Raw genomic sequence first — 19,875 nt, forward strand, 5'->3', positions numbered from 1 at the left:
ATTAGCTTAGTCTAAGTCTTAGAATATATATATATATATATATATATATATATATATATATATATATATATATATATATATATATATATATATATATATATATATATATATATATATATATACATATTTTTAAGTGCTTATATATATATATATATATATATATATATATATATATATGTGTATTTATATATATAAGCACTTAAAAACTATCGAAAGTACAAACTGTCACCATATGGCACTTATTGCAAATTTGCGGTTTTATGCAATAAACACTCTCAAAAATGCATTTTCCATATCTCCCAAAAAAGTTTTAGTTTGACGCAAAATTTTTTTCTTATTATTATTCAAATAAAAACCTAAAGCTAGGTAAAGTTTTATTTATAATGCGCAAGCATAAAGCCATTAAAATTCAGTCAGAAACGTGAAGGTGACGACAAATTTGCTATAACACAAGTTGCTATAACAAAACAAAGTTGCTATAACACAAGTGTCGCCTTATAGCTCGTTTTTTTAGCACGTTTTGTCGCCATTGAGTATATACAGTGATATATAATATGTATATATATATATATATATATATATATATATATATATATATATATATATATATATATATATATATATATATATATATATATTTATATATATATATATATATATATATATATATATACATATATATATATATATATATTTAGGACTTGCAAAGTTAACGCGTTTTTAACGCAAGTTAACAAAATTAACGCAGATCAAATTTTCTAACTCATAAATTTTTTTTGGCTTTAGATTAGAATATAATATATCATAGATTATAATTCATTATTAAATCATTAGAATATAATAGATCATAAATTATTAGCAGCCGTGGCGCAGTGGTTAGAGTCTGGCTCAGAACCCAGAGGTCCCGGGTTTAACCCCGACTCTAGCCCAATATACGACATTGGTTAGGAAGGAGGAGTGAACTTCTAGTTAAATGCTCTCCCGCGGTGCTCTGTGATAAGACTGTAAGGACTTCTTCGAGCACCTAAAAAATGAAAAAAAGTAGATAAATAAAAAAATATTTTAAATAACTTTTGAGCAATAATGAAATTTCTGTACCACTTTCTAATTTCTAATCAATGTTTACTCACGTGATGACGCCATTTTGTCAATTAATTTATAAAATTTCCAAAATTTTGATATCTTATGCTAAAGAAATTTATTTATTAATAATTTAAATTATGGGTTCAAACAGCAATCAATCTATCCTCAACGGAGCCTTTATTTTTAAAGACAAGTTAAAAGAATTGGTTATCTGTAAATACTGTTTCAAGGAATTTGCATTTCACCGGTCTAACAACGTTCGGCATCATCTGAACAGTAAATACGTGTTCATCTCAACTGCTAGTAAAAATCAAAGCAAGATTGCGAGTTCGCCAAAACAACTTATAATTGGCGACATTAAGTTACAAAATGGCTCAAATAAACGAATTTCTGCAGATAAATCAAAGGAAATTACGGAAGCCATTGTTTGCTGGATTGACCACTCAACATTCTTACAGATTCAGGTTTGACAGATGTTATTTGAACAGCAACGTCCGACTACAGCTACAATCTTCCATGTCAAAACACAATTAAAAAAAAATGCAAACACTCTATAAAGATGAGAAGAAAAAGTAAAGAAACCTCGTAAATATGGCTATAGTATAGCAAGTATCTTATCATTGGTCTTCAATGGGTAATGTCAGTTACCTTGGTTTAACATGCTATGTAATAAACAACAACTAAATGTTGAACTTATCTGCCTTAGGTGTTCATTAAACATTGGACCAACACACCAGTGACAATGTTTCAACCCACATCAGAAATATTGCCGATGAATGGAGATTATTTAAAAAAATATTTTTTATTGGTACTGATAACAGTAGAAACATTGTAAAGGCTGTATCAAGTTTTCCCTTAAAACATCTTACATGTTTCGCACATACCGTTTAGCTAATTATAAAATCTGCCATTGAGGAGACTGCATTTGACAAAACACTAGCTAAATGTCACAGAATTGTTGGACATTTTAAACATAGTCCAGAAAATAATATGGAATTACATGAAAATCAGATTGACCTCGACCTGCGACAAGAAATTCTAGTTCAGCATGTTGTAACAAGGTGGAATAGCATGTATGATATGCTGAGACGTATGTTGAAACATAGAAAAGTCATCACAGTAACACTTGATGAGCAAAACCATCAGTGGGAAAAAATGGAAAAAAATTGCTGATGTTTTACAACCATGCAAAGTGGCTTCAGAATTGTTAGGTGGTAACAAATACGTATCTAGTTCGGTGGTTTTACCAATTATATGCCACTAATATTGTGAAATGGTTATTCAAGATGACGATCCTCGTTACATCGCGCTATTTAAAGAAAAATTTGTAAACGAAATGGAGCGCAGATTTAATGATTTTTCGAATGATAGTTGGTTGCAAATCTCATCAGCAATAGATTCAATTTTAAAAATTTTTCGTTTATAGCTTCAAATGAAAGATCAAATGTCTGACAGAGATTATCAAAGCTTCTTGAATTTGTTCCAGAGCTCAGACCAATATCAATAGAACAAGAAGCAAAAGTGGTAAACATTTTGTATTAATAAATTTAATATTGTTTTTTTATTAATTATTCAAATAACAAAATAATGGATTCAAAATTGCATTTATTAAAATAATCTTTTTTTATAGATAAAATTCTATAAATACTATAATAATAATTGAAATAGTTAGATAATGTCTATATGCTTTATTAATGGTAATATTTCAATAATTTTTTTGCAACAGGCATCAGCATAAAATCTTAAAATGGCGTTCAATCTACAAGATCTGGATGAAGCTGATTCCCCAAGTGAAATTGAAGTGAGTCGATATTGAAAAGAGCCCTGCGCCAAAATCTTATTATATTCGCTATACTTTGTTTTTGAAAAAAGTTACATCATTAAGATATATTAATTAACACCATTAAGATATATTAATTAACACCATTAAGAATATATTCATAATTCAATATATTCAGTTGTTGAAGTTGATTGAAAGTTGTTTGTTTTCCGGTTGTTGTTTTCTGGTTGTAAAGTTGTTCAATAAATTCAGCTGTTGAAAGTTTTCGTTTTCTGATTTCTGTTGTTTTCTGGCAAATTTTTTTTTTTTGTTTTTTTTTTTTGGTAAATTTAAACAGAATTGTTTCCGATTTGAATTTAATAAAAGAAAAAGAACTTGATCATAATAAAGTAAAAGAAGAATTAATGGAAATTACATTGAAAAATATAAAGTAATTAATTACAAACAAACTTGAAGAACAAAAAAAGAGTATTTTAAAAGACGGAGCGCCTGTTAAAAGATCAAGAAAAAAACTTTTTCTGGTGTAATTAGTGCAAATTTAAAAATACTCACTAATCGATTAGATAATATTGAAAAAGAAGTAGACACTAACAAATCGAAAGTCTTGAGCATAGAAAACGACCATCGCGATTTTAAAGAAAGTCTTAACTTTCAAGAAATAAGCATCACGGAAAAAATAAATCAGATCACGAAGCGTTATGAAAAAGAAATAAACGATTTAAATAAAAAGATATTAGATCTGGAGAAACGGTCTTGAAGGAATAATTTAAGAATAGACGGGATATATGAAAAACCAAATGAAAATTGGGCTGAGTGCGAAAATGTAGTAAAGGATATGTTCAAAAAGCAACTAAAAATTAAAAATGATAGAGTTATAAAAAGAGCTCATAGAATAGGCCCACCTAAAGAAGATAAGAAACCAAGAACTATTGTCCTAAAGTTGTTAAATTTTCAAGACAAAACAAAAGTACTCAATGCTACAAAAAACTTGCGAGGAACAGGGATTTATGTTGATGAGGATTTCGCTAAAGAAACGATCGAAAGCCGAAAAAAGTTGTGGGATCAAGTCAAAAAGCTGCGACTCGAAGGTAAGTATGCAGTTATAAAATATGATAAAATATTTTCTAGAGAATTTCGGAAGTAAATGTGTTCGTTCTTAAAAAAAACTCCTTTTTAATTAATTGTTATAACTAATCATGGCTTTAATAAGTGACTTTGAAACTCTTGCCTTGAATTTTTTTGAAACGAAATTTTTTTCATTACACGAAAACTCCGACCCAGATATTAATTATTTTTCATGATACAAAAATCGAATGTTCTTACTATTATTCAAATGAGTTAAAGGGAATTCTATTTAAGAATGTTAACAAGGAAAGCAACGCTCAAATTAGAATTCTACACGTAAATATCAGAAGCATTAATTGTAATTTTGAAAAGTTCCAAAATTTACTTGAGGAAACTAAATACTTTTTTAATATTATTTGCTTAACTGAAACTTGGGCTACCTCTAACGACACTAATAAATATTATAATTTTTATCTTTCTCATTTTGAAATGATTTCTCTTGAAAGGCAAATAAATAAGCGTGGTAGTGGAGTTCTAATTTACGTTCATGAAAATATTAGGCATTGCTGTAGAAATGATCTTTGCGTTTCTGACGGCGATGGAGAAATATTAACAATTGAGATTATTAATGAACGAAAAAAAAACATTTTAATTAGCTGTTGTTATCGACCACCAGACGGCGTGAGCGAGAACTTCAGCATGTTTTTACAGCAAAAAGTTATGGCAAAAGGTAACAAACAAAAAAAAAACTTTCTAGTTGGTGATTTTAATATGAATTGTTTTGACTACAATGACGATAACAAAGTTAGAAATTTTTATGATGCAATTTTTGAATCTGGAGCAATCCCTTTAATAAATCGTCCAACTAGAATAACAAAAAATTCAGCAACATTGCTGGATAATATTATTTCCACAGACTTGTTCAACAGTGATATAAAATTGGGCATCTTAAAAACAGATATTTCAGACCACTTTCCTATTTTTCTAACCATAAACACTGACCAACCACAACGAAAATTAAATAAAGTTATAAAAAAACGTTTTTTTAAACCATCAAATATTGAGTCTTTCAAAAATCAGCTCTCATTATTACATTGGAGACACTTAAATTTTAATGAAAACGCAAACAACCTTTATGAAAAGATCTTTGAAACATTCACCTCAATTTACGAATCTAATTTCCCAATTGTTACAATTACATTAAAAAAAAAACACTTTAATAATCTTTGGATTACCAAAGGATTCAAAAACAAATAAAAGCTTTACATAAAATATCTTAAAACAAAAACACCAGCTAGCGAAAAAATTTACAAAGATTACAAAAATCTTTTTGAAAAAATTCGAAAAAATTAAAAAAAAACTTACTATTCAAAATTAATTAATAAAGTTAAAAATGACTCAAAAAGCACTTGGAAAGTATTAAAAGAAATTACTGGAAAACAAAAAAACATTCTCAAGCTCTTTGCCACAAATGCTGAAAATCGATAACAATAGCTTGTATGAACCACAAATAGTAGCTCATGAATTCAATAAATATTTCACTGAAATTGGATAAACTCTGTCAAGAAAAATACCAAATACCCAAACCTCATTTTATGATTTTTTGGTACCTAATGACAAAGATATTTGCTCTAAAGAATTATCTGCCGAACTATCATTTGATGAGTTTGAAAAAGCTTTCAAATCCTTAAAAAAAAATAAAGCACCTGGTGCAGATGAAATAAACGGGAATATTGTTATTGATTGTTACGAACAATTAAAAAATGTTCTTTTTAAAATTTTCAGAGCATCAATTCATCAAGGTATTTTTCCTGAACGTTTAAAACTTGCCAGAGTTACCCCTATCCATAAAGAAGGCGACAGATCCAATATCAGTAACTATCGTCCTATCTCTGTTCCTTCTATATTTTCTAAAATTTTAGAAAGAATTATCTTCAACAGAGTATACAATTATTTTAATTACAACAACTTATTTCATGACAATCAGTATGGTTTCAGAAAAAGAAGTTCAACTGAACATGCCATTATTCAATTTATACATAACATCTCTGAATCTTTTGAAAAATCTCAATATACACTAGGTGTTTTTATTGACCTATCAAAAGCTTTTGATACGGTCAATCACCGCATTTTAATCAAAAAAATTAAACATTATGGTTTAAACAAAAAAATCTTAAAATGGTTTAAAAGCTATTTAACAAATCGAAAACAACTTGTGTATAGTAATGATGGTCAGCAAAGTGAACCCCTGAGCATAACCTGTGGTGTTCCACAAGGTTCTATTCTCGGACCACTACTATTTTTAATCTCTGTAAACGACTTAAACAATGCTTCCAAACTGAAAAGTATAATGTTCGCTGATGATACTAATCTTTTCTTATTCCATACTGATATTTATGAACTCTTTTCAACTATAAACAAAGAACTCAATCTTATTTCTAATTGGTTCAAAGCTAATAAATTAACTTTAAATATTAACAAAACAAAATGGATTATCTTTCACTCCTGCGCAAAAAAACGTTTTTTACCAAGTTATATGCCTCAAATTTATATTGATGAAACGATAATAAAAAGAGATACTGTTATAAAATTCTTAGGTGTTTATCTTGATGAGAATATTACTTGGAGAAAACATATTGATCATGTAAGCACAAAAATTTCCAAAAATATTGGCATTTTATACAAAGCCCGAAATTATCTAAACAAAAAAAACTTAACCCTACTCTATTATTCATTTATACACAATTATATAAATTATGCAATCATCGCCTGAGGAAGTACGGATAAAAGTAAATTACAACATCTTTATCGCCGTCAGAAACATATCCAATCCGCGTAGAACTAAGTACAATCAATTTTGTATTTCATATCGTGCACCCCATCTTTGGAATAAAATAGTATTACCAAACTTTGATCCTTCTATTACTCTTCCTGTTTTTAAAATTAAGTTAAAAAAATTAATTCTCTCTATGGACAACATTCTAAAATTTTACTAAAAATGTAAGTAAAATGTATTTGTTAAATCTTCAGCTTATTATATATTAAAATGTGTTGTATCTTTGCATAATGTAAATACGTTAAATCTTTTATATATATATATTTGTTTTACATATATATTTTTTTATTTTATATACACTTTATAAATATTACTTTTTAAAGTTCCGACGATAAGATCCTTATGATCTTCTTTTGGAAACCTAGCTTTATATTGTTAGTACGCAGAATTGTATTATTTGCGCAATTGTATTACGACTTATGTTTATGTAATTTTTTTTTTCTCCTTATAATTCACCTCCCCAAGGCCGAGAGGGCCACTACAGATGAGGAGGCTACTTGTGGTTATAACCCTCTCTCAACTCTTTAACTCCGAAACACGAACCTTGACGAACAAGGCCGCTGCGCGGAGAAACAAGTTGACGGCTGATGAATTATGTAACACTACTAACATTGTAAACATAACATCTTAACTATAAAATAACTAGTATAATAGTCCAAATATTGACATTGCTAGGGGTAAACAAATTTTTGTCCTAACTATTCCTGAGAAATGAAAGGAAAAGTTTTTTTGCCATTTAGAGATATACTTTTCATACTTTGACGAGGCTTTACAAAAATAAATTTCCTTAGTTTTTTATTTATTTAGAGTCTTCAACTATAATGTTTACGTCATATTCAACATCAGTGCGTGATAATACAGATGTTTTATTTTCATCATCTTCATCTGAGTCTGATATCACAGAATCAGAACACGGAGCAAGTTATTGTTCTAATGTTTCTTAGATGTTATACAACTTTTTATTCTTTTTAGTAATTCTTACATAGTATAAAGATTATAAAGAAGAAAAATACAACTAAAGCGTAATAATTTTATTAGTAGTGAATAAAATAATTTTATAAGTAATAAAACAGAAAATATGTTTAAATTGATGTCTTGTATTACTTATCGCTAAAAGCTAAAGGTCATACTTCCACAACTCAAAAAAAATTTGTAAATATGATTTTTTTAAAAAATCTTTAGTTAACGATAAGTTGTTGTTTAAAGTAACCTTAACTATCGTGTACTTCAAATAAACATAAATATTTTCATGTATTCAAATAAGCTATTCTAAAATCATTTTTTTATACACCTATCATTACTCAATTAATAAAATCACATATACATTACCAAGTTATTAAAAATTCAATGAACTTTATTTGAGAGGAATGTGAAATGTTAAAAATTTGTTACTAAGATAAAAATATTTTAACTCGCCAACCTCATCTCTTTAGTAGCTTTTGAACATAACTTTTACTATGCAGAGATTAGGGTCGCGTATAGGACTTGGGGGCCCCAAGCATCCTTTAAATTTTGGCCTAAATTAAAAGATACTTGGAACTCCTTACACCCACTTCACCACACTCACAGTTATTATTTCACAGATATTATTACAAAAAAGAGGATTTTATAAAAGTTTCTTGAATTGTGAAATAAGCAGTGGTTCCACGAAATGTGGCCTTCACTCCTAAATCCGAAATTGTTGATTCTGTGATATGTTTATCACTTTAAATCGCTCCCTAGCAATATTTTTCCTTTTCATTTTTTGGTGGATTTAGAACTGATTTTTTCAGTGTATGCAACTAATTTTGCTTCTTCAAAAATTGCATGTCGTTCCTCCAGAACAGATTTCAGTTAACTGACCAATGTTTTAATGTTTTTCACCTCAATATCAATTGTTGCTTTTCTTGCCTAAATGACTTGGTTGCAGCAATCAATCAAAGTGAGAATTTTTATCCAAATTCAAGGTATGAAAACACATTTAAATTTTTAATGAAAATTTAAATTTAAATGAAAGCACATTTAGCACCTCTAATCTCATTTTTGTTATAGGCGTGAGGTTCAAGCTCTAAATTACTTCCAAAGATTTATTAATTTGGCTGATTAGAAAATGAGTAAATGTTGTCAAGTCTTTCAAACTCAAAGCCCCCAAATGAATAATAGGAGCTAGGTGCAAAATCTTCCAATTGAGATAATAGCATTGCTAAATTGTTTTGCTACAATGAATTTTGATGAGATCACTCAATTTCCTCTAGTAATTTTTGTTTACTCAATTCCAGAAAAGAATAAAAGATCAACCCTCAAACAGAGAACACAGGAAACAAAGAAAAGAGCTGGATTAAGGGCTTCGTATCAAATAATCTTATGAACCTTCTTTTTCTATTCGGCAATGCAATGAAAAGTAATTCTTTTGGGAAAGCATCTTGAACAAATTTATTAGGGGAATTTGACATGTCGTTTTTGATAACTTCTTACTTTTTCTCTTTGTTAAAGAACCAATGGCCAGAGTACTGAGTTATTTTTCAATGCTTGATTTAAAAAATTTCTTTGGCTTTAAATTCATCATTGAACTATTCATCAGTTTTATTTTCAAAGGAAGAAAGAGATCTACAATATCCTCAAGACATTCATCGTTATCATGTAACGACAATTCTACTTTTCTATTTCTTGGTATAATTTTTTCAGTCTTTAAAAGGTCAAGAAATTCTCAAGAATGACTGGAGTTATCACTTGTGGTCCACTTTTTGGTGCAATAAAATAAGGTGTCTTTTATATAAAACGCTTTTTTTTTATAATATAAATTTATTCAAGTCGTTAACCATAATAAAATACAAACAGCATGGGCAAGAAGAAGACACAATTGGTCTTATCACCAACCCCTTAGTCTATACCGTAAGTATAAAACGACAAAAATTAAAAAACGTAATACTATATAATATAAAACGTTTTTCTAAAGACTTAATAAATCAAAAACCATCGGTCCTAAAGTCTTACTATAACTTTTTTTTTTTGTATTTGATAAGAAAAATTAAAAAAAAAAGAAAAAAAAAGGGAATTAGTTCAAAGAAATTACTAAAAAGCATTCAAATACGCATAATCCTGAAGGTTTCCTTTTACTTCAGCATATACCTTGAAATATGTGAATAATTCTTATAAAACATAATTATATATATATATATATATATATATATATATATATATATATATATATATATATATATATATATATATATATATCTTTTTATAAAAAAAAAAAAAAAAAAAAAAGAATTGAAACAGTAACAAGTGGCACAATCCTTTTTTAGGATCGTCAAGCCGATAATGACAAACGTTTAATTGTTGGATAAGTTTAACTGAAGCAATCATTAAAACTTCAGAAAAAGCTGGACGCTACGTCGTTCATCAATAGATTTTGCTTCAATTTGTTGTTAAACTCATTAAGTGTAGCAATTGTTTTAAGTTCATTAGTTAATATTTTATTTCATAACTTTGACCCTCTAATAGAAATTGAAAATTCAGTGGCCGCAAAATAATTTTTGGATTAAATATCACTATTATTTGAAAATCTGGTAAGATTTCTATTCTGATTTATTTTGAATAGTGGGTAAAATATATTGGTGGTATATTTTTATTATATTTGTAAATAAAATGTAAAAACTTGATAGACATTTTAGTGAAAAACATTCATTGTATTTGAATTAACAAATAATGCTTAGGAGAGTGTATTACGGCCCACATTGAATATGACTCTGATTGCATGATTTTGTTTGTTAAATAGTTTTTTTATTTTATTTTAGTTTGCACTGCAGCAAGCAATGTTTCCATAATTAAGATGGCAATGAATGAACGAGAAATATAAAAGCTTTAAGCAAGTTGGATCTAAAAAAGGCTTTGCTCTGCAAAGCAGGCCTATGTTCCTCAAGATTTTATTTTCGAGATATTATATGTGCTCTCTTCACGTCATATTTTTATCAAGAAGCAGGCCGAGAATTTTAAAATGGTTTCTCTTTTTAGGACCTGATACAAAGATTTGGAAGTTTCAAGGGAATTTTATCCCAGTCATAAAAACAACGGAAAAAAGTATACTTTGTTTTGGTTACATTTAGAGATAATTTGTTTGCATTAAACCATTCAATAAGATTTAATTGCTCCTTGTTTATTGACTTAAGCATAATATTTATATCATTATGCGCATACAATAGATTTGTGTCGTCTGCAAATAATATTGTATCTAGTTCACCAAGCTTCGCTTAAATCATTAATAAAATTGAGAAATAGGAGTGGTCCGAATATAGATCCCTGAGGAATCCCACATATTATGTAGATATTGGTCGTTTTATCTTCGTTATAAAAAATGTATTGTTTTCTATTTGACAAATAGCTTTTAAACCACGCAGTATTTATATGTTTAATACCATAGTTTTCAAATTTTTTTTATAAACTCTAATGATTGACAGTGTCGAAAGCCTTGCTGAGATCAATAAATACAGCTAATGTATATTTACTTTCATTAAATGATTTAAAGATGATCATGAACAAAATGAACAATAGTCTGATCAGTAGAGTGGCTCTTTTAAAACCCAAATTGCTTACTATAGAGAATGTTTCAGAATGCATGTTGAAATGAACGCTTCGGAATACATGTTTGACGAAACTTGCATTTTGAGTTTTTGCACTGATAACATTCGCAATTTTGACTTGCTAAAGCTTCGCTCAAAACTTTACGGCACTTTTACGCCTAATTTGCGTTAAAAAAAATTGAAAAAATAAAATCCAAGGTTTGAGTTGCTGTTTTTAAATAATTTATCTGCTGCTCATTATCAAAGTAAAGGTTACGTTGTTTCATAGTTTGTTTTGCTGCTTTTATGCTACCAGCAGCTTTCAATATTTTGAGTATTTCATATTTATTAGGACACTCCCCTCCGTATATATTTTTGTTTATTTGTGGCAACGTGTTGGATGCGAAACATTTGGTAAAAAGCTGGGGCAATTTGGCCAATTGCAATTTTTTTCAACTTCTTTTAAAACATTCTTATAAATAGCCGCAGTTTTATTGAAGGTTGGTTGCAGGCGAGTTGACTGTGGAGTTAACTCTGGATATGTTGCTATACAACATAGGCTGATATTAAATGTAGATTCAAATGGCAGTGGCTGAGATGGTGTGGCTAGTGGTTCTAGTGGTGGTGGTGGCACTAACATTGATTCTGGTGGTTGGGATGAATAAACCTCAGTTTGAAATGAAAGTGTTTTGAGTTACTATTTGCGTGCGTTTAAAAACTTCACCAGAGCTAAAAAGTTTTGGAAACAATTTACTAAAACTTTCTTTTGACAAAATGCTGATTTTTATCTCTGCATAAAACTCTTGAAGTAATTTCCGCCGAGTTTCTTTTAACATGGAAATAAATACCAACATCAAGTGGCTGCAGAATATGTGACGAATGAGCTGGTAAACAAATTAACAAGATATTGTCTTTAATACAAATAAGTACAACCCGATAGGTAACATGAATCAAGTGTCCATCCAAGTCTAAAATATGAGTACCTATAACTGTATAAACAAAGTTCAATTTTAGATAAATAAATTATTTAAACTTATTTTTAACAAATCAATTTTTATAATAATCGATTTATAATAATCGATTTAAAAATTAAACGATGATATCATAAAAATTCATTGGTCATTTCAGACATATTTATTTAAATTAAAACCCTACATACCAATCTAATAACTGTGTATTTCATTCAAACCCATAGTTCACACTTTTTATTTTTAACTTATAACTTTTTACCGGGAATAGCAAATTTAGTTTAAAAAAAAGATTCTTGACCGGCAAATTTTACTTTCAGGAGTTTCATGCGCATGAAAAAAAAATTGTTACGCGACCAAAAACTTAACCACTCAAATAAAAAAATTATTTATTTTGTATTAAAATTTTGTATCATCTTATTCAAAAAAGGTTCTCCTCAATACGATCAAAAATATTTGCAAAATGTTTATTTAATAAATAAGTAGGAGCAAAAGCTCCTTAAAGCAAAAACATCTTATGAGCTTAACCTTGACAGAATATAATGAAAATGTTGTAAATACAATAATGATGTAATTTAGAAAAACCACTGCGAAGTTTAGTTTGATTCCATGGAGACGAACTACTTTATTTGTTCTTTAGCTGGAAAAACATGAGGTCACAATGAGTTTTAAGAGAACTAAATAAGCAACTGCAAAACAGGTAACTGTCACAAGTTACCTGAGGCACTTTATTTACCAATTGAAAATAACCTTTCCTTTTAGAAAATAATGTTTATTACAGATACAGATTACACTACTTAATGGAAACAAGTATTGCATTATCTATTGAAAACTGCTCATTTCATCTATATTTGAAAAACTTGTCAATTCCCAATGGCTTACCTAGCAAATTGAACACTTTACTTATAAGTAGCAACTAAAACTTCTACTAAAAAAGTTCTATTTATTAAAAAAAATCAAATTCTATTTTTTATTCCTAAAGTATATGCATCTATTTGTTGTAACATTTGTTGAAGCACTGAATTCCTAAGATTTCTCACAATAGGTCTGACTAAAAACAATGGTCAAAGAGGGTAATCACTTGTTTTAGCAACGTTTTTGAAGAATCTGAGGCAGATGCTTTCAAGACGTTTTTAGGTTTGATTTGAACATGGGCGCTTTAGACGTTTCCCTAAAATAACTATTAGGAAATCACCTTATTCAGCTTTTATAGAGAACCTATTAACTTAGATCTTCTGAGCCACAAGCTGAAAAAAGAGAAATTCAATTATATAAACTAGTTATTCAGTTTTCTCTAGTATTCTGCGGATTATTTTTAAGAGAAGGTTTTAATAAAGCAAAAATCTCGAAAGCATATCACAAAGTCTGATAAAAAAAAATATTTGATAAAAAATAATGTGCAAACACGATGAAAATCAAAAAATTTTAAATGTTGGGAACAGTTTATGTTTAAAATTATGTCAATTATTTAAACATAAATTAAACACCAATAATTTAAATAATTATTTAAATTATTGGGGTATAAATGTATGAAGTAATAAACCATTTATCTTGTTATTTTCCCTGTTGCTAAAGCATGATGAATGAAAAATAAGAAAAATTTATAAATGCAATAAGAATTATTTTTTATTGGGTAATATTTTTTATGCAGAATGTTTCTTATTTTATTTTAATAAAACATTATTGTAACTAATTGCATTATTTCACAGTGTTTGTGCTTTAAGATTAAAAATAAAATCACACACAACCAAATTTGTACTTTCGAAAAGGTTTTTATAATTTTTTCAAACTTTGGAGCTCTTTGCGTTATCTGAAAATGTTGTTTGCGTCATCTGAAAATGTTGTTTGCGTCATCTGAAAATGTTGTTTGCGTTTTCTAAAAATGTTGTTTGCGTCATCTGAAAATGTCGTAGTAGAGGAAAGTATTTTTGAGCTCTTTGTTAAAAGAAAAAACTTGACAACTAATGAAATTGCTATTTAGCCGTTACTCTCAACTAGCCGCACACTACCCTACTTAAAATAATTTGAACATTATTTTTTTCTGCATTAAGTTTATAATTAAAGAAACTTTTTATATTTTTCTTTAAAAGACTTTGTTTTATTATTCGTTAAAATATATTTTTAGGAAGTCTTGGGGATTTTAATAAGAAGCAAATAAACATTGCTTCGAAATTTCAACAATGTAAGTCAGGTGGTATTTGGTTGACTTTGTGCACGGAAAAATGAAAGCTGCCAACTTATCCAACTGAAGACTATGGTTTTGGAAACATAGATGATGTCAAAACTATAACTTTTTTGTTGATTACAAAAAAAAAATCTACGCAATATCGAAAAGAATTGTAGCACATCTCTTTTTTAAACGTTTGAAAAGAATTTTCAAAATAGCATTTATTAAAACGTTTGCACATAATACTTCGACTTGCGCCTGTTTGTAATATTTTTTGTAATTAACGCATATTTATCTTCATACCTTCATTGTTTTAAAACTTGAAATAATAAATTAAAACAATAATTACTTTTTACTTTTATGACTATTTATTATAATGCTTATTTTATTACTTCTGTTTTTTTGATTTTTAACTTTTTTAATAATTAAAAGATCTTCTACTTCTATTTTTATAAATTTAACATTGCCTATTTTATAGACGAACCCTTTGTTTATTAATGAAATTTAGAGTTGCGTAATTTATGGAAGATTCCTTTCCCACACGCTTTGCAGTTCTTCTTAGGAATCGTCCACAAATTACTTAACGCTAAATTTATTCAAAAACAGATGAAGGAGACTTTTAAGCACTTTTACGCGGTGATTTTCATTAAACTTTATCCGTTGTTTTGATTTTTCAGTTAACTTAAGGCTCTGCGAGGAAAAACTTTTGCTCTTTTTTGTTTTGATTATTAGTGAAATTTACCGTTGCGTAAATTATGTGAGATTCCTTACAAGCTAGAACGTTTCTCAAAACATCTTTTACTAATTTATTCAGGTCTTTTATTGATCCACTATTGTATTCATATTCATTTTTCTAAATGAAATTTTTTTAAAATACTTAACATAGTTTATTTTGGTGTAACTTAAGCAAATGAAGGAGACAAAAATGCAAAAATAGCATAAAGACAAGCTGCAGACTACATTTTGCAAATATTGGTAAGAGCCTATTAATAAAACTATACCTCGTAAAACGCTCTGTGTATTTACTATATACAGATTCAAAACTTTTTTTCATTGCCTTTTTGATTTAATTTAAACTGTAGCTTACTGGAATATAACCTGACAAATATTTTTATAATTACCTGACATATATTTAAATATAAATGCAATAAACTAAGATAAAATAAAAAAATAAAAAATAAATTAACATATAATTAAGCATAAACTTAAATATAAATAAACTATAAAATTTACAAATTTTAGACATAAATTTCATTTTAAAACTTTTCACTCTTAACAAGAATCCAAATAAAGTTTGAATTTAAATTAAATTATATAAACTATTATATAACAGTGTTAAGGAAAGAAACGGTTGACAAAAGACTTGAAAAGTTGTAGGTTAATTCTGTCAGGAAAATATAAAAGCTAGACGAATAAGTATTTTTAGAGCATGAATAGACTTATGCAGTAAGAGGAACAAACTTTGCTGAAAATCAAAGAATAGGATTTAGTGAGAAGGTTGCAATTGATTAATAAAGGAACGTCGAAAATATTGCAATTGTTAGTTACACTAAATTCACAGTAAGTTTGCAGAGATTTGTGAAAGTTAAAATTTAAGAGCAACTACAAGCTGTAACAGAGATCAGATTCATAAATGGTTACTTGTTCTAAGCGATCAAAGAGAGAAAACTTTCTGTCTTCTTTCTTAGATCGTATAAGACAAGAGTATAAAGTTTAGTCATCAGCAAATAGAGCAACTTTAAATATTTTGTTTTCAGGAAGATTATTAATATAGAAACAAAATTGAACCAAGGATAGAACCTTAATGAAACTGAGAAGTTAATTTTTAATGAAGAACCAATATAAATGATTAAATAATAAGTACACTATATATATATATATATATATATATATATATATATATATATATATATATATATATATATATATATATATATATATATATATATATATATATATATATATATATATATATATATATATATATATATATATATATATATATATATATATATATATATATATATAAAATATATATATATATATATATATATATTTAGATATTTAAATGATATCTTAACTCTATCATAAATTAATATACAAAAAAAAGTACATCATTTACGTATATTTAATATTTATTTAACTTATCGAAAAAAAATTCTTTAAATCTATATTTTGAATAATGTAATTGGAGTCATTTTCGAAGTAAAAGTTGTTCCCAAAAATTTGCCACTTACTAGGTTGATGCCGTCGCTACAACCCTGCATAATTTTCTGCAGCAACTAGGTTATCAGATACAGTGTACACTTAATAATTAATTGATCTTCATAAAGCTTAAAATTGTTTTTCAAAAAGTCATGTTTGCTGATGAGACTAAAATTTTTTTTTATCTGATAATAAAGTGTCAATAATATTTCAAAACATGAATAAAGTTAATAGTTTCTGATTGGTTTAAAATAACTATACTTGCACTGAATGTTGAAAAAACAAACTGATTATTATTTCATACAACTTCTAAAACAAAAGAGCTACCTTATAATTTGCTTTTACTTTTTAGTGATAAAATTGAAATAACAAGAGAAATTCAAATAAGTACAAACTTTATGGGCGTTTATGTTGATGAAATGATGAAATATCTCGATGAAAATCTTTGTAGGAAATACTAGTGACTAATAGGAAAAAAAAAGGTTTTTGTTTACTGCTATTAGCCGACCGCGTAATAAAGTTCCAAATTTGCCGAATACAAGCCCGCATTTGTTAACTATGCTTGTATTAAATTTTTCTTTGAGAGGGTTACACAGACCCCTACCTTAGGAACGGCCCTGTAAGTAAGTTCATTGCAGATTTTGATTCTAGACGTTAGATAGCAGTAGTTTGATTTTTTTTTTTTAAATACAACTGAAAAAAATAAGTTTTTTAAGTAAGTTTGACAATAGTTTGCTTTGAATTTTCTTCTTTGATTTTTATTTTAAGTAAAAAGTTTGCAGCTACCAAGACATCAGTTCTTGAACAAAAAGTTTAATCTTCTATAAAAGTAAAGAGTAAAACGTAAAGCATTCAATAAAGACAGGTTTTAAAAAAATAAACAGTGCCTCTTTTTTAAAGTGGTAAACGTGATGTAAATTTTTGAAAAATATTGTTAAATAAATCATTTTCATTACGTCCTTCTTTTAATACTTTCTACAGGGTGTATACTTAATTTCTGACCCCCTATATCTCGGTTTAAGAATACGGTATTTCAACACATACCATTTTATTACTGTCATATCAATTTAATTAGACAAAGAATATATGTTAATAGTCAGTAATCAGTATTTTGTCCATTTCTTACTATGCATTGGGTAATTCTCCTTGGCAGGCTTTCTACTAGGCGAAAACACTCTTCTTGCGTAATGGCAGCCCACTCCTGTTCAACACGTCTGATCAACTGTTCACGATTACGAGGTCGAGGATTGTGTAAAACACTGTCCTGGAGTCTTGACCAAATATGTTCGATGACATTTAAGTCGGGCGAGTTGCCAGGCCAGTCGGTCCACACTGCTGGAAAGTCTCTGTTGATCACATTCATTGTTGCTCTTGCCGTGTGGCAAGTTGCTCCATCTTGCATCAGAATAACTTTATTTCTCACAAGAAAGATGGTCTTATCATCAGCTGCACGTTTGTACACAGGTAGAATAATATCACGGTAATATTTTCCATCAACAGTTTTATTTTGCTCAACAACAACCAGATCAGTTTTGCCATATCGAGAAATGCCGCCGGCTATCATAATCTTGAGACCGAATTTCGGACGTCGAACATAAGGTATTGACTCTGGTGTTGCTGTACGGACTCTTTGATTTTGACGGTTTGGAGCCTGATATAATTCAATTGGACTCTCATCAGTCCACAATACGTGAGCTCGTTTCACTTTACCATCCGGTGAGTCATCTGCGAATCCCTCTTCTTGCAAACGAGTACAAAAATTTACGCGATCAGTGATGTTTTTCTGCGACAACATGGGTTTCACTTTCTGTGTATAGGCATGCTTTCCCCATGTGGTCTTGCGCAAGTATGTACTGATAGCACTGTGTGAAATTGTTTTTCCTCTTTCTTTGTAACTGTCTGAAAAATTCAGTTTCTTAGCTACAGTTCTCGTTCCAACTCCGACTTTGTCTTTGACCCACTTTCTGACCTTGTCCTTGGTTCTTGGTGAAAACTTTGTTGGCTTGTTTTCTTGCCCACTTCCTTACAGTATTTCGAGAAACTTTACACTGTCTAGTGATTTCTTTAATGCTTAATCCTTGACTACATAAAACTTGAATTCGGTGACAAAGTAACTGTTTATCAGAACTTATTTTCAGAGTAAATTGCTAAAAAACACATGTTATATAATACATGTTAGTAACATATACATATAATACATATAAATACACACAGAGTAATTAATGTAAATCATAAACAGACACCAAGTATCACTGATATAAATAAGGCAAATAAAAATAATGCTGATTATTTCTTGTAGCCAAAATGCTAAAAAAGTGTAAACTTAATTTCTGACCCCGGTTTCGAAGAGTAGCAATACGTCATAAACAGTGAAGAAAAAATGTGTTATTAATTGGCAAACTAAGATCACATATTAAGGAGTAATAAGGACGATTTACTTAAAAATTGTGCTAAAACTATAGTCATAATGCCAAAGGCCGTGGAAGACAAGGAGAATGAAAATATCATTTTTATGTATGTTGACAAAATGGCTCCCATAAACATTTTCTGAGGTCATATCTTATCTGAAGTGAGCGTTTTACGTGCAGAAAGTATAGTTACACCAAAATACATACTATAGTATTTTTCGGGCTAAAGTAGCATTTAAGAGAGCAACTCAAAATCTTGTGTTTGTAACATGTGGGGGGTCAGAAATTAAGTATACACCCTGTAGTAGCATTCAACTTATTTTACCATATACGTCTAACAATACAGGAAGTCGACTTCCAGTTATTTTTTTTTTTTTATATGTTTATCCAAGCATCTGTGTTTTGGTCAACGTTGTTATAACTAATGTACTCAATAGGATCACTAAGGTATGTGCTATCAATGTTAATTTTTAATTATGTACAATTTCACAGTGTATGGTTTTAAATACCATTTCAAATAAGCAGTGAAGAAAGAGAATTGTTTTCATTGCTTATTTATATATTTTTATTATTTATATTTGTTCTAGAAAAAGTAAAATCTTTAGTATATTTTATATATAGAAATCAACTTTTTTCTTTTGGAAGTAAATATTTAATTAATATCTATATCACTTTTTTGGAATAGTACAAATTTTTTTTTCCTGTTAATATTACTATTTATTGTAGTTTACGTTTTCGGATAGAAGAAACAGGTTAGAATTTTAATTTTGTTTAATCATAATCATAAATCACCAAGCAGCCACTCTCACCAACAAGACATTCACC

Source organism: Hydra vulgaris, chromosome 11 (genome assembly GCF_038396675.1).
Source record: "Hydra vulgaris chromosome 11, alternate assembly HydraT2T_AEP".
In the NCBI taxonomy this organism is placed as follows: Eukaryota; Metazoa; Cnidaria; class Hydrozoa; order Anthoathecata; family Hydridae; genus Hydra; species Hydra vulgaris.